The sequence below is a fragment of the Paroedura picta genome, chromosome 3 (assembly GCF_049243985.1).
Source record: "Paroedura picta isolate Pp20150507F chromosome 3, Ppicta_v3.0, whole genome shotgun sequence".
NCBI classification, from domain to species: domain Eukaryota; kingdom Metazoa; phylum Chordata; class Lepidosauria; order Squamata; family Gekkonidae; genus Paroedura; species Paroedura picta.
The window spans coordinates 83,269,273-83,286,242 of record NC_135371.1 but is presented as its reverse complement, the minus strand read 5'-3'; the positions used below and the strand labels follow the sequence as shown (position 1 = coordinate 83,286,242).

At 49.0% G+C, this 16,970-nt stretch overlaps 1 protein-coding gene across 6 annotated transcripts in view; it reads left to right on the top strand.

Annotated features, from left to right (window-relative positions):
• LOC143832340 (neuropeptide Y receptor type 2-like) overlaps window positions 1-16,970 on the top strand; it is a 212,468-nt gene that overhangs the window by 166,828 nt on the left and 28,670 nt on the right. Inside the window, exon 1 of one of the 6 annotated variants that reach the window (XM_077326592.1) lies at window positions 8,114-8,308. The exons of the other annotated variants lie outside the window; for them this stretch is intronic. The gene's annotated coding sequence lies outside the window, so the exon portion shown is untranslated. Of the gene's footprint in view, window positions 1-8,113; window positions 8,309-16,970 lie in introns of those variants that run through there. 6 annotated transcript variants of the gene reach the window in all.

Genomic DNA, 16,970 nt, shown 5'->3' with positions numbered 1-16,970 from the left:
AGCTGGTCTTTCTTGGCATCTGATGCTGCTATAGCCAGGCAAGGAGCCAGTCCCAGCATCCTCCACCAAGGTGGCCACAACTAAAGTGATTCCACGTGGCAGCAACTACCCCCAGCTTTAGTGGTAAGTGTGTTGTCTGTGCATGCACATACTTTTTTATTTGGGAGGCAATTTAACACCCCCCCATATATTTTTGTTGATTTGGAATTTTTTTACCATTTCCACTTGAGGAATCTACCCCTGGACAGCCCCTCGTTGCTAGTGGGTTTTAGAACCACATGACATTGCCTGCATCCCAAGGCTGTCCAGAGGCTGGCTTGTGTTTGCCTAGATTTGCCTTGGGATGAGAGGAAAGATCTCTTATGAAACTGGTTAATTAACAGGGACCAGACAGTGTGTATAAATGGTTAGTTTTCAAAGTAGAGGTGGTAAGCAGAGCTTGCTACTAGGTCCGGTGCTTTTTAACTTGTATATTAATGACTTGAAGTTGGAAATAAGCAGTGCAGTGACTAAATTTGTGGCTTACACTAAGTTGCTCAGGACGGTAAGAGCCAGGAAGGACTGTGAGTTGCTCCTGAGTGATCTCTCCAAGGTTGGGCGAGTGAGTATCAACTTGACAAATGAGGTTCAATGTGTGCAATTGCAAAGTAATGCATATTGGAACCAAAAATCCTACCTGTAAATATATGTTGATGGGGTCTGAATTGACAGTAACTGACAAGGACAGAGATTTTGGGGTCCTGGTAAATAACTCATTGAAAATGCCGACTCAATGTGTGACTGCAATAAAAAAGGCAAATGCTCTGCTGGGGATTATTAGGAAAGGTATTGAAAATAAATAAGCTGGTATCATAATGCCCCTGTATAAATCTGTAGTGGGACCTCATTTGGAATCCTGCACCTCTTTTTTGATATTATAGCGTTGGAGAAAGTCCAACTACAATGATTCAGGGGTGAAACACCTTTCCTATAAAGAAAAGTTAAAAAGGTTAAGACTCTTAAGTTTGGGGAAATGTCAATCAAGGGGTGATATGTTTAAAAAATTATACATGGGACAGTGTAAGTAGAGAAAGAGGGACTTTATGAAATTAACGAGCAGTAAGCTTAGAACAAATAAAAGGAAGTACTTCTTCACCCAAAGAGTAATTAACAGGAGAAATTCACTCTTAAAAGAAGTGGTGGTAGCTCCAAGAATGGACAGCTACAAGAGAGGATTGGGTAAAAATGGAATAGAGGTCCATCAACGGCTATTATCCACAAGATATAGATGGAACATTAGGTCTGGGATAGTGATGCTTTGTATTCTTGGTGCTTTGGAGGCAACAATGGGAGGGCTTCTGGATCTCCTGATGGAACCTGGGTTTTTGTCACTGCATGACACCAAGTATTGGACAGGATGGGCCACTGGCCAGATCCAACATAGCTTCTCTTATGCTCACTATAGTGTAGTAACAGGATAACAAGTCTATTGCCACATTCTAATAATTCCTTTGAATTTCCATCTTTCAGGGGGGAATACAGAGTAAGCCTCTAGTTCTTTTTCATATGGATTTATAACTAAAAGGGTTAGACGTTAACTTTAAAAAATGAACATTGGGGTTTGACAACAACTAGTAGATTACTACAGTAGATCATTAGAACATTATAATGACATAGTGATCTACTCTTACCAAATTAAAGGAATGATGGGGAAAATGGCAGTCACAAGGTGCTGAGGCAAGGAAAATGGCATGGATGTGAGCAGGACCTTCAAAACTGAGCACCTTCCTAGTCACACAGTGTGTAAATGCATTTTGCTAGTGATCGTTTGAAAAAGATTATATTGAAACCAGTTTTGGGTAAGACTGGGGCAAAACAGGTAGAATCAAGAAATTTGATAACAGGGCAAAATGTCACAAGGTTGCTCCAAAAATAGCTCCATGCGGCAGTAACCTTAGTGTATTTCTCTTTATGTATGTATGGGTTCTCTGTAGATGCTGTCAAACGTACAGGAAACTCACAACAAACTTCTTAATAAAGAGTTTTATTGATTAGCACTATACGCAAGAGACTGAAAAGTCAAATCTGACCAGAGGCCAGATTTGCCCCAGCTTATCAATACATTTCTCCCGCCCAAAACTTGACAGTTCCCAAGGGAGGGGGGCAGGAGAGAAAAGACATATGTGTAACATAAACAGGATTTCATTCTCACAACCTTGAAGAGGTGACAACACTCCCGTGAGCCCACAACAAGATAAGGTTAACATAACATCACTACTCATTTTTATAGCTGGCAAAACTACAAGGCCTGGAGCAAGCAGGCGCCAGGTCCAATAAAGTAATATAACTGACATGGAGGAACTCAGGCTAATTCAAGCTAATTTATGACAGAGATTCTACAATCCTGACATCCCTCCGCACTAAAATTAACTTTCCCCACCTAGCCGGCATCTACAGGGCGGGGGCAGTCAGGGAAAGCACGATGGAAAGCCCGGAGAAGGCGGGGCGCCTTCACGTTCACAGCTTCAACCCACTCCTTGTCTCCTGAAGGGAAATCCTTCCAATCAACCAAATATTGGAGACGACCCTTGTGCACACGAGAGTCCAAAATCTGGTTGACTTCATAGTGGGTGTCTTTATCGATGTAAATCGGCACCGGTGTAGCTGGAGGGGGGTGCCACGCATCCGGGGCAGGGGCTCTCCGCAGCAGGCTGGAATGAAAAACCGGATGCACATTCCTGTAAGTTTTGGGCAAAGCTAGCTCCACAGTTACAGCATTAATCAGTTTCACAACCTTGAAGGGCCCCACATATTTGGGACCAAGTTTCTTTGATTTTTGTTGGCAACGTAAGTTCTTGGTGGACAAATAGGCCAAGTCTCCCACTTTCCATACGGGTGCCGGTGCCCTTTTCTTGTCTGCCTGGGTTTTATAAGCTTGTTTCGCGTCTTTGAGGCAAGCAACTATTGTTGGCCACCCTGCACTAATTGTCTCGGCCCACTTATTGACATCGGGAGCCTCGGAAGAATTCAGCTCCCAGGTGGGCGCAGCCACTAAATCAGTCCCGTACACCACCTTAAAGGGGGACACACCCGTGGAGGAATGGGCCCCATTATTGTAGGCAAACTCAGCTAGTGGCAAAAGGGCGACCCAGTCATCCTGCTGGTGGTTGATAAAGCAGCGTAAATATTGTTCAAGGATTTGATTCACCCTTTCAGTCTGGCCATTTGACTCCGGGTGATAGCCCGAAGTGAGGGCTTGCTCCACCCCCAACAGTCTCAAGAGCTCCCGCCAGAACTTGGCAACGAACTGGGGGCCCCGATCCGTCAGCAGGCGCCCCGGGATCCCGTGCAGCCGTAGTATGTGGGTCACGAACAATGAAGCCAATTTGGCTGCTGAGGGCAAGCCAGCGCAAGGGATGAAATGGGCTTGCTTGGAAAAAGCGTCCACCACTACCCAAATGACGGTTTTCCCCTGGCTGGGAGGCAGGTCTGTGATAAAGTCCATTGTGACATCAGTCCACGGACGGGAGGGGGTGGGCTGGGGCTGCAACAATCCCTTTTTCTTCCCACCAGCTGGTTTAGAGATGATGCAAGTGGGGCACCCCTGCACGTATTTTTCCACATCCTTGCGCAGAGATGGCCACCAGTAATGTCTCCGGATCAGGTGCAAGGTTTTCACAAACCCAAAATGTCCAGCGGTTTTCGCATCGTGACAAAGTTTTAAAACGTCCCCGCGCGCCGCTGCGGGGACAAAAAGCCGCTCGCCTTTGAAAAACAACCCCCCTTTCTCAGTTAGGTCTGGGCGGAGGGAGTGGAATTCAGAGTCCTGTAACACCTCCTTTTGGACCCAGCCCCCCGGAATGGACGTCCCAGATTTTGTTTGGCTGCGCGTCACCGCGGCCATCCCCAGCTGGGCGGGGGTAAAAACTGTATCCACCAATGGGTCGCGCTTGCTGTTGTACTGGGGCAGGCGCGACAGGGCGTCCGCCAAAAAGTTCATTTTGCCCGGCAGATGCTTGAGGGAGAAGCTGAACCGAGAGAAAAACTCCGCCCACCGCATCTGTTTCGCTGAGAGCGAGCGGGGCTGCTTGAGCGCCTGGAGGTTTTTGTGGTCCGTCCATACTACGAAGGGGACTGCGGACCCTTCCAACCAATGCCTCCAGGTGGATAAAGCCAATTTCACTGCAGCCGCCTCTTTCTCCCAAATCGCCCAGTTTCTTTCAGCCCCGGAGAACTTTTTTGACAAATAGGCCAGTGGGTGTAACTTCCCATCCTCCCCACCCTGTAGGATCACGGCCCCCATTGCCACATCCGAAGAATCTACTTGCACGGTGAATTGCTTAGTGGGGTCGGCATGGGCCAGCACCGGCTCAGAGGTAAACAGTAGTTTCAACCTCTCAAAAGCTTCCTGACACTGGGGGGTCCACTGGAGCGGCGCACCAGGGCGGCTCTCAGCCTTTCCCCCCTGTTTCGTCTTTAACAGGTCAGTGAGAGGCAATGCCACCTTGGCGAAACTGGGAATGAACGTTCTGTAAAAGTTTGCGAATCCTAAGAAACTTTGCAACTGCCTCCTTGTGCGAGGGGGTTCCCAAGCCAACAAATCCCGCACTTTGCCGGGGTCCATTTCAATCCCAGCTTGGGAAACTCGGAAACCCAGAAATTCTACCGCATCTCGGTGGAACTCACATTTTGAAAGTTTGGCAAACAATTGGTGCTCCCGCAGGCGGCGGAGCACTTCGCGGACCAGATCTGCATGACTCTCAACATTTTCAGAATACACCAAAATATCATCAATGTACACCAACACCCCCTGATACAATAAATCGTGCATAATTTCATTGATCATATTCATGAACACGCCCGGAGCGCCGGCGAGGCCGAACGGCATTGCCCCAGGGAGGTGTTGAAAGCAGTTAAATATTCGTGACCCTTTTTTATCCGGACCCGGTAATAGGCCTCCCTCAAGTCCAGTTTCGTGAAGATCCGCGCCCTTCCCTAAGTGACCAAGCAAGTCTTTTATCAAAGGCAGCGGGTAGGCATTACAAGTAGAAACAGCATTCAGACCCCGGTAGTCCGTGCAGAGGCGCAAGGACCCGTCTTTCTTTTTCACGAAAAGGACCGGGGCCGCCAGGGGTGACGTAGCGGGCCTGATGAACCCCCTGGCAAGATTTTTGTCCAAGAACTCCCTGAGTTCAGCCATCTCCCTCGGGCTCATTGAATAGAGTTTGGCTTTCGGGAGGGATTCCCCTTTCTTTAATTCGATGGCACAGTCAGTCTTTCGTTGAGGGGGAAGCTGGTTGCACTCAGATTCCGCGAACACATCCGCAAAATCCCGGTACTCCGGAGGGAGGGCCCCAATCCCTACGGGCCCCAACGCCGCCACTACCTCCTTGCCCGGGAGAAGCTGCGGCCGGGCGTGTTGCTTGCAATCAGGGGAGGTGAACTCCACCGTCCCTTCTTTCCACTTTACCATGGGGTCATGCTCCCTCAACCAATCCAACCCCAACACGCATGGAAAAGCAGAGTGGGGCGCTACCAAGGGTTGGATCTGCTCCCAATGTTTCTTAATGTCCAAGTCCATGGGGCGCGTTTTCACTATGGCTTCCCCTCCGGGAGCGCACTTTCCATCTAGTTGGGTGATCGGCAGAGGCTCACCCAGCGGCACCTTACCCACCCCCAGAGTCTCGGCAAGTGCGGGGCTTACTAGGGATTGGGTGCACCCCGAGTCCACGATGCACCGGACCCCCACCGTTTTGCCCGATTTGGGGTTGGAGAGGGTGGCAGGTAGGAGTAGCAAGGGAGAATCACTCACCGCGCTTTTGCCCCTATTGGCGGCCTGCTGGCGGGGCGCCTTTACAGCAGACCGTCTTCGTTTCCCGACTGCTCCTCTGCCTGATCCTCGCCATCCTGACCGCTGCCCTCCTCTGAGTCTTCCACTGCCGTCACAGCGCCAATCGGCACCAGCAGAGACTTAGCACTTTTCCTCGGGGCGGCTTTCTTGGCAGGTTGGGCTTTCACCGGGGGGCTGCTAGCAACTTTCGCCCCGCTCGCCGCTTTCGATGGGCATTGTGCGAGGAAGTGACCAGCTTGGCCACATCCCAAGCACAGTCCTTTTTCCATACGCCGAGTGCGTTCGGTCGGCTCCAACTTTGCTTTCGGCTTGACTTTCGCGGGGGTGGAGGTTTTTGCTCCAGTCTTTCCTGCAAGCTCCTGGACCATTGCGGCCCTCTCCAGACGATTCTCCATCTCCCCAGCCAGTTGGACCCATCCGTCGACCGTAAGCGGGTCATCTAAGAGGAGGCACTTGTTGAACAGGTCTGGCGAGAGACCCCCCACGAACGCGAGCACGCGTTGGGGCTCGGTCCAATCCGGCACCGAGGAGGAAAGCTCCTTAAATTCTCTGGCGTACGCGACCACTGACAATTTTCCTTGCCTCAGAGCCCTGAGTTTCTTCTCCGCCGTCTCTCTCTCAAATGGTTCCACGTACATCTGGCGCATGGAACGCAGGAAGTGGTTATAATTGCGTATGGCTCGTGGGTTGTAACGGTACAAGTCCAGGAACCATTTTGCAGCCTTGCCCTCCAGGGCTTCCCCCACAAACCGCACGCGCTCGGCGTCATCATGAAAAGTGAACCCCATGTCCATCATGTAGGCTTGGAGATGCACCAGGAACGTAGAAAAGGCTGCGGGGTCCCCCGAAAACTTAGCCTTGAATTTATAGGTGCTCCGCATTTCCACTCCCCGGAGGTGAGGCGGTAGGCGTCCCTGGCCCCAATCCACCGGCAACGGGATTCTCGCCCCACGGCCGATGCCTCGCCTCGCTCCTGCCGCCGCTCTCGCATCCGCTGCCGCTCTTGCTGCTTCCGCCGCTCGCGCGGCCGCCGCCGCCTCTCGCGCTGCCGCCGCCGCCGCAGCTTCGGCCCCTGCCACGTTCGCAGCCGCCGCCGCCGCTCCGTCATCTGCTCCCGCGCCGCCAGCTCCGGCTCCTTCCCCCGCTCCGCCGTCCTCGGCGTCTTCGCGCTCCTCGTCCTCGTTCTCCCTCTGCGCTCTCGCCCGGGCCGCCGCCTCGGCCTCCGCAGCTGCTTGCATCGCGGCCGTCTCGCGTTCACGCAGGGCGAGCAGACCACCCGATCTCCGTCCACTGGTGTCGTGCGCGCCTCCACCGAGCACCTCCCGCAGCAGGCGTTGTGTTCGGCGTTGCTCCTCTGGATCCAACCGACCCGAGAGGTCCTGCAGCCAGTTGGTCACTCTGTCCAGCTTGTACTGCAGGTCCTGGGTGTCACCGACGGGCTCCAACCCATAGCTAGGCATTCCAAGATGCTCCGGCCACTGCTCGTCCCCAGTAGGTCGGTCATACTTCGACAATCGCCTGCGTTCGGTGACATGTCGTTCCAAAAAATCCTCGGGCCCAGGAGTTGCTCCTGTCACGGCCCTGAGCATGCCCGAGCTGTACGGTCCCACCCCGGCACCGTCGCCCTGGGAGAGGTCCCAATCCAGGCCCTCTCCTTGCTCTGTGAAAATATTTCCTTCGCCCTGCATGTTGGCAGGTGAAAGGAGTTGTGAGATTTGACTTAATGTCAAACGTACAGGAAACTCACAACAAACTTCTTAATAAAGAGTTTTATTGATTAGCACTATACGCAAGAGACTGAAAAGTCAAATCTGACCAGAGGCCAGATTTGCCCCAGCTTATCAATACATTTCTCCCGCCCAAAACTTGACAGTTCCCAAGGGAGGGGGGCAGGAGAGAAAAGACATATGTGTAACATAAACAGGATTTCATTCTCACAACCTTGAAGAGGTGACAACACTCCCGTGAGGCCACAACAAGATAAGGTTAACATAACATCACTACTCATTTTTATAGCTGGCAAAACTACAAGGCCTGGAGCAAGCAGGCGCCAGGTCCAATAAAGTAATATAACTGACATGGAGGAACTCAGGCTAATTCAAGCTAATTTATGACAGAGATTCTACAATCCTGACAGATGCTTGCCTGGACATATGGACATTGTGATGGGTCCAGTGAGTACATGCATTTTCCTGTGTGCAATAAAGGCATGGACAAAGTCTGAAGAGAACTATTGTAACTATGGGAAGGGCTTACCAGGATCTTAAGGTTCATCCTTTCTGACTGAAAGACCAAGGGTAGATACAGGTTGTTATGGGAAAATGCTATAACAATTGGGGGAAAATCCTGAATACGTAGATGAACATTTATAACTTATTTGTATTCTCCTCATTCCTCACAGTCACGTCTGGTAACAGAAAGAGCTTCCATCCAATGACAATTAGATCTGAACCAGTAAAAGGAGGCTGGTGGTTTCAGGTCCGATAAATGTGATTTTAAAGAGTCATTTATTTGCATGCCACTTTTGTTATTATTTTTATTCAAACCATGCTTTTTCTACTGTGCTGAGTGGAGACTATAAAAACCGTCTGCTTATAGAAATATTTTAATTAAGGACCCCCCCCCCCAGTTTTCAGAGAGATTATTCCTGGTAGTCTCAGTTGCGTAGCCTATTGGTTTGAAGCAGCAGAACAAAGTTTGAGTCCATCAGTACCTTTAAGTCCAATGAAGTTTTATTTAAGGTACTAGTAATTAAGCCTGCTGTAGTGTAAATACAGCAGGTGCTAGCGGGCCAATGGAGTTGGTGGGGGTGGCTGTGCGGCCGCACACCCGAGGCCGTGGATGGGCCCGGGCTGAGAGCCTCCCGCGTCAGCTGGGGGCTCCTGCAGGTGTCTCCCCGGCGCGGGCCCTACCGGAGGCGTTCAAGGGTAGTGAAGAAAGGGTGTGGAGCATGCTTGGTGGTGGCACAGAGTCTAAGGGGTGGGTGTTCTGGCGGCGGCGGCTCCGGCGTTGCAGCTGCGGCCTGTCCCACCGCCAGCCGCTTGTAGCAGAGGCGCTGGCTGCGCCGTTGCCGTGGCCGCTGCCATTGGGGATGGCCCCGCCAGTGCAGGCGCGGCGGCGGCCGGCAGCACCTCGAAGCTTGGCAGGCCAGCGGCGACGTCTCGTCCTGGGAGGCGGGGCGGCCGAAGGCGGTTGCGGCACTGCTGCGGCTGTTGGAGGGGCCACTGCCGCGGGGGAAGGCGGAGCTGGCTCGGGCACTGTCGTGGCTGTGGCTGGAGGCTGGGCAGCGGCCGCAGGTGGTAGGCAGGTGCGTGGGGCATTGGCGAGGCGGCCTGCTCCTCATTGGTGGGCGGGCAGGCGGCAACCATCTGTCTCGGGGATGAGGAAGAAAATCAGCACCAATCAGCACCCTTCCTTATCCCGGACAGGGCCCGCCCTCGGGGCCCTTACTGTTTTATTTTTTCCACTCCGCAGGAGTGGTTAAAGATGAGTTTTCATGAATAAAATGCCACTGGTCGTAAAGATTCCACTGGACTCAAGCTGTGTTTTCCTAGTACTCTGTTTTTTTCCCTCTCTGCACCTCTTCCCCATGTTTCACCCTCGGCCATCATTTCTCTGTTCCTGCTCAACTTCAGGTAGCGGTTAGGCTTAGGATTTGCATACTGACATACATCACAGAGCAGAATTCCATAACATTTACCAAATAAGTAATTATAAAAACTTTGGGATACAGAATTAATCTCTCTTGTTAATGTTTGGATAGAAGGTGGAAGACAAAAACTTAATTTTCCTGAGGCAAAAAATTCCAACGTGTCTGATTGCTGGACAACAAACATTGAATATTACAGTATTTGTTACAATAGTTTTGTATGCTGAGTGTAGAAACTCCAGCCCCAGCCTGCAATTTGGCAAGTCTAACGCTATGGTATTGCATCCCTGCTAAGCTCCCTCCCAGTCCTTTAAATCTCCATGACTTTCCCAGCTAGTATTTGGCAACTCTAGAACAGCTGATGTTTATCACACAGAAATGAATAATGTTTTAGAGTTTCTACAAGTTTCTAATGTAGTAAAAATTGCAAAGCAGAGATTCTGCTTGTGCCAGCTAGTGGGTCTGTTTAGCAGTTGCAGAAGTGCCAACGAATGCCAAAGACTCCAAAAAACAGGGTGCGTTGCAACCCAATGTACTTCAGCATATTTTTATTAGCTTTGCTGCTTGTTATGGAGAAACTCAATACATGACATTAACCAGTCAAGAAATATTGCAAATGGCCCTTGATCTGATTAACATATTATCATTATGATCATTAGTGCTGCCTGTCCTTTGTTTTCAAAAATGCATTAATTAGTACTCAAAAACTGCCCTTTGAAAAACCGGGGGGGGGGGGGGTCAGTTAATATCCAAAAAGACTCCAAGAATAATTATGCTTGTAGGAGCTCTCCAGTTGTTAACTTCAAGAAATGTATAATGTTTGTTAGTGAGCAGCCAGGTAAAAGATAAGGAAAGAGGTAAGAAGTCCACAAAGGTAAGCCATACCAAGGGCAAGATAGAATCATATAATTGAAAGGAGCTATACAGGCCAACCCCCTGCTCAGTGCAGGATCAGACTAAAGCATTAAGGATAAGAGTCATGAGATGTGGCTCATAACTCAAGAGTGTGGTGACCACATGGATTAGGGCATGCTGAACAATATGGTAGAACCAAGAACACTAAAATATTACCATCCATTATCCTATTCCTTATCAACATTTTGAGCTGTAAATTTCAAAATGACATTTCCATCCCAATAAAGTCAGAAAGAAGAAAATGGTGCCAAACCTACCACTCCACTGAACAAAGTTAATTTGTTTATCTGCAACCAAGCTTGTTATCGAATCAATTCATTGGTGAGCTAATGAAAGTATGTAACTTGGCCAGGGATTCTGGTTTTCTTGTGGGGAGCATCACCTGGGCATTAAATTGGGGTCACTTTGTGTGGGCAGATAGTTTATTGCATTGTGCAGGGGATTGGACTAGATGAACTTGGAGATCCCTTTCATCTCCATGATTCTGAAAGAGAAAGGGAGGGAAGCCATGGAAGCCAATGTAAATTAGGCATTTTCTTTCTTCCTTGGGTATCTCAAAAAGCAGAGCTCTGTAAACAAGCTGTCTAGATACTAGCTGCAGCTTCCAAGAGATGCTATAAACTCTGTTCCACAAAGTGCTAAAGGATTACATGGCCCCTTCTTATGAACTGCAACATAATTAGAGCCCCTGTCTCCATTTGGGCATTGATTGTTTCCTTCCATTAGTTTAAAGATTATTTGCTGATCAAGTCAGAGAAGTGCTGTCTATTTTCTCAAAACTTCCTTTTTTTCTGTTCTTGCCCACACTAAGTCCAGGAGTAGAGTAGGGCAGTAGTCAAGGATCAGTTCACTCAGACCTCATGAGTTCCCAGAGTGGTATGTGCAAACAAACCAGACATTTGATTTTAAAATATTTAATATTTACTGTAAAAATTTAGAAAAAGGTTAAATGTGGATTTTATTTAATACAGCACTTGATTCAAGACAGATAGTACAAATGAAGAAAATACTAGCTTATAAGTTGATAGTTACTTTAAAACTGGTGGCTCTACCTTAGTTGCATGTACAAGGAAGCCCCTTTTCAAAAGTCTTCTGCATATCTGTGCAGTTCATAGATGTTGGGCACATGGAATCCAAGCTAGTCTCTGGCTCTCTGTATCCAGGCCCAGATTCAACGGTTTTGCCTAGTGTGGTCAGGTAACATCAGGTAAAGGTATCCCCTGTGCAAGCACCGAGTCATGTCTGACCCTTGGGGTGACGCCCTCTAGCGTTTTCTTGGCAGACTCAATACGGGGTGGTTTGCCAGTGCCTTCCCCAGTCATTACCGTTTACCCCCCAGCAAGCTGGGTACTCATTTTACCGACCTCAGAAGGATGGAAAGCTGAGTCAACCTTGAGCTGGCTGCTGGGATTGAACTCCCAGCCTCATGGGCAAAGCTGTCAGGCAGCTGCCTTACCACTCTGCGCCACAAGAGGCTCTTTTATATATGGTCATATATAAGTACATCAGGTACATCAGGTACCATTCTCAAAAGAACGTTGCTAATCCTCCCTCCCAACACTCAGCCTTTTCTCAGAAGCAGATAACCAAAACAGAAGGCTGGCCTCGAGATTATAAGGAAGTCAGCTGGAATCGGGCGCCAATTATGGATACCTGCAGGTTTAAATCACTCTGCACACAACACATTCACTCTTATGGGGGTGGAGGTAGAAAATGCTTTGCTTGACAGCAGACTAAAACACTAGCCCACATCAATGCAACAAAGTTGTCACAAGCACCACAGTTGCCTGAGAAAAAAGTGCAAAAAAACCCACAACATTTGCAAGTTCTGATAATCTTTTTATGCTTGTGACAATACCTGACAAACTATACAATGACTTAATTATCATGTGGAAACTCAGCATAGTAGTGATATTCCTTTGAAAGGAAGTTGAATGGATAATGTAAATTATGATCTGTATTTAATACTAGGAAAGAATTGTCACGTTGAACTAGTCATATTTAGATTGATCCACACATGTGCTGGTGCCTTAACTTCTCATCACCATCAGTGAAATATTACCATGCCTTTCATCATGCAGGTTAGATAAGGATAGGATTGCTATTGAGTTCCTTCAATTAGCAGAACTAAATTCTTACTAGAAGAGCTGTTTTCATCCCATTGGCTCTGGCCCATCCCTTGGGGACAAGAGAGAACAACTCTGCTCCATCCTCTACATGTGAGCCTTTTAAATACTTGAAGATGGTTATCAGATCCCCTCTCGGTCGTCTCCTCTCCAGGCTAAACAGACCAAGCTTGCCCAGTCTTTCCTCATACGTCTTCGTCTCCAAACCCCTCACCATCTTTGTTGCTCCCCTCTGGACACGCTCCAGCTTGTCTACATCTCTCTTCAACTGTGGCACCCAAAACTGAACACAGTACTCCAAGTGAGGCACAACCAGAGGAGAGTAAACCAGTACCATCACCTCCCGTGATCTGGACACGATACTCCGTTTGATACAGCCCAAACTCCTATTTGCCTTTTTAGCCACCGAGTTACACTGCTGACTCATGTTCAATATATGGTCTACTAAGACTCCCATATCCTTTTCACACATACTACTGCCAAGACAAGTCTCCCCCATCCTATATTGGTGTCTATGGTTTACCTAAATGCAGAACTTTACATTTGTCCTTATTGAATTTCATTTTATTCAGTTTAGACCAGTTCTCAAGCCTATGAAAATCATCCTGTATTCTGATTTGGTCTTCTGTTTTATTTGCTACCCCTCCCCGTTTAGTATTATCTGGAAATTTAATAAGTACCTCCTCTAATCTCTCATCCAAATTATTTATACATATGTTGAACAGCACAGGCCCCAGGACAGATCCCTGGGGCACTCCACTTTTCGCTCTTCTTCAAGAGGATGCTGAACCATTAACAAGCACCCTTTGTGTATGATCTGTCAACCAGTTATTGATCCACCTGACAAAACTGGAATCCATATTGCATTTTACCAACTTGTCAACAAGAATATCATGTGGAACCTTATTAAAAGCTTTACTGAAATCCAGATTAATTAAGTCCACAGCATTTCCCTGATCCAGCAAGATAGTCACTTTCTCAAAAAAAGGTATGTTAGTCTGACAGGACTTATTCTTGTGAAACCCATATTGAATCTTAGAAATCACAGCTTTCTGTTCCAGCTGTTCAAGGATGGACTGTTTGATGATTTGTTCCAAAATTTTGCCAGCTACAGATGTCAAGCTGATGGGTTGGTAGTTACCCGGATCCTCCTTTTTTCCTTTCTTGAAGAAGAAGAACAAGAAGAAGAGTTGGTTCTTATATGCCGCTTTTCTCTGTCTGAAGGAGGCTCAAAGCGGCTTACAGTCGCCTTCCCATTCCTCTCCCCACAACAGACACCCTGTGGGGTGGGTGAGGCTGAGAGAGCGCTGATATCTGTCAAACGTACAGAAACTCACAACAGGCTTCTTAGTTAAAGAAAGCTTTATTGGAAAAATACTATACGCTAAGGACTGAAAAGTCAAATCTGACCAGAGTTCAGATTTGCCTCTGCTTATCAATACAATTCTCCCGCCCAAAACTTGACAGTTCCCAAGGGAGGGGAGACAAGAGAAAAGACATATGTGTAAGAAAAACAGGAATACATTCTCACAACCTTGAGGAGGTGACAACAATCCCGAGAGCCCACAACATGTGATAAGGTTAACATAACAAACTATTCACTTTTATGGCTAGCAAGGATACAGGGCCTGGAGCAAGCAGGCGCCAAGCAATATAAAACAATATAACTGACATGGAGGAACTCAAGCTAATTTATGGCAGAGATTCTACAATCCTGACATCCCTCCACACTAAGAGGACCTCCCCCACCCTAGCCTGCATCAACAGGGCGAGGACAATCAGGGAATGCTCGGTGGAAAGCCCGGAGAAGGCGAGGTGCTTTCACATTCTCTGCCTCTACCCACTCCTTGTCCCCTGAGGGGAAATCCTTCCAATCAACCAAATATTGGAGGCGACCCTTGTGCACACGAGAGTCTAAAATCTGGTTGACTTCGTAGTGGGTGTCTTTATCGATGTAGATTGGCACCGGCGTAGATAGTGGGGGGTGCCACACATCCGGAACAGGGGCTCTCCGCAGCAGGCTGGAATGAAAAACCGGATGTACATTCCTGTAAGTTTTTGGCAAAGATAGTTCTACAGTTACAGCATTGATAAGTTTCACAATAGGGAAGGGCCCCACATATTTGGGACCAAGTTTCTTGGACTTTTGCTGGCAACGCAGGTTCTTTGTGGACAAATAAGCCAAGTCCCCTACTTTCCACGCGGGCGCAGGTGCCCGTTTCCTGTCTGCCTGGGTTTTATAAGCCTGTTTTGCGTCCTTGAGGCATGAAACGATTACAGGCCACCCGGCACTAATAGTCTCTGCCCATTTGGTGACTTCTGGGGCCTCGGACGAAATTAGCTCCCATGTGGGGGCAGCCACCAAATCAGTCCCATACACCACCTTAAAAGGTGACACACCCGTGGATGCATGGGCCCCGTTGTTATAGGCAAACTCAGCTAGTGGCAACAGGGCAACCCAGTCATTTTGCTGATGGTTGATAAAACAGCGCAAGTATTGTTCAAGGATTTGGTTCACCCTTTCAGTCTGGCCATTCGATTCCGGATGGTAGCCCGATGTTAAAGCTTGCTCCACCCCCAACAGTCTCAGGAGCTCCTGCCAGAACTTGGCAACGAACTGGGGGCCCCGATCCGTGAGCAGGCGCCTCGGGATCCCATGTAGGCGTATTATGTGGGTCACAAACATCGAGGCCAATTTGGCTGCTGAAGGCAGGCCAGCACAAGGGATAAAGTGGGCTTGCTTGGAAAATGCATCCACTACTACCCAGATGACAGTTTTCCCCTGGCTGGGGGGTAAGTCCGTGATAAAATCCATGGTGACATCGGCCCACGGGCGGGAGGGAGTGGGCAGGGGCTGCAGCAACCCCCTTTTCTTCCCACCAGCCGGTTTGGAGACGATGCATGTGGGGCAACCCTGCACGTACTTTTCCACAACAGAGCGCAAAGTCGGCCACCAATAATGTCTCCTGACCAGGTGCAGAGTTTTTACAAACCCAAAATGTCCAGCGGTTTTTGCATCGTGGCAAAGTTTCAAAACGTCTCCGCGCACCGCCGCCGGGACATAGAGACGCTCCCCCTTAAAAAACAGGCCCCCCTTCTCAGTTAGGTCGGGGCGGAGGGAACCAAATTCAGAGTCCTGTGACACCTCCTTCTGGACCCACCCTCCCGGGATTGAATTTCCCTGCTTGGTTTGGCTGCGCGTCACCGCGGCCATTCCCAGTTGGGCGGGGGTAAAAACTGTGTCCACCAATGGGTCGCGCTTGCTATTATACTGGGGCAAGCGAGAAAGAGCGTCCGCCAAAAAGTTCATTTTGCCCGGCAGATGCTTGAGAGAGAAGTTGAAACGAGAGAAAAACTCCGCCCACCGCATTTGTTTTGCTGAGAGCGAGCGGGGCTGCTTGAGCGCCTGAAGATTTTTATGGTCTGTCCAAACTACAAAGGGGACGGCGGACCCTTCCAACCAATGTCTCCAGGTGGCTAGGGCCAATTTTACTGCAGCCGCCTCTTTTTCCCAAATCGCTCAGTTTCTTTCTGCCCCGGAGAATTTTTTAGACAAATAGGCCAACGGGTGCAATTTCCCATCCTCCCCCTCTTGTAGGATCACAGCCCCCATTGCCACATCCGAAGAATCTACTTGCACGGTGAATTGCTTAGCGGGGTCGGCATGGGCCAGCACCGGCTCAGAGGTAAACAACAGCTTCAGATTCTCAAAAGCTTCCTGACACTGGGGAGTCCACTGGAGTGGGGCGCCGGGGCGGCTCGCTGTCTTTCCCCCCTTTTTTGTTTTTAACAAGTCAGTGAGAGGCAGCGCCACTTTGGCGAAACTGGGGATGAACGTTCTGTAAAAGTTTGCAAATCCTAAGAAACTTTGCAGCTGTCTCCGCGTGCGGGGTGGTTCCCAGGACAGAAAATCCCGCACCTTGCCTGGGTCCATCTCGATCCCCGCTTGGGAGACCCGGAAACCCAGAAATTCCACCGCATCCCGGTGAAACTCGCACTTTGAAAGTTTAGCAAACAACTGATGCTTCCGCAGGCGGCGGAGCACCTCGCGGACCAATTCAGTGTGCTTGCCCACATCTTCAGAATACACCAAAATATCATCAATGTACACCAACACCCCCTGATACAATAAATCATGCATAATTTCATTTATCATGTTCATGAACACGCCCGGAGCGCCGGCGAGGCCGAACGGCATGATGGTGTACTCAAATTGGCCCAAGGGGGTGTTAAAAGCGGTCAAGTATTCGTGCCCCTTTTTTATCCGGACCCGGTAGTAGGCTTCCCTCAAGTCTAATTTCGTAAAAATCCGTGCCTTCCCCAAGTGACCAAGCAAGTCTTTTATCAAAGGCAACGGGTAGGCATTGCAAGTAGAAACAGCATTCAGCCCTCGGTAGTCCGTGCAGAGGCGCAAAGACCCGTCTTTCTTTTTCACGAAAAGAACCGGGGC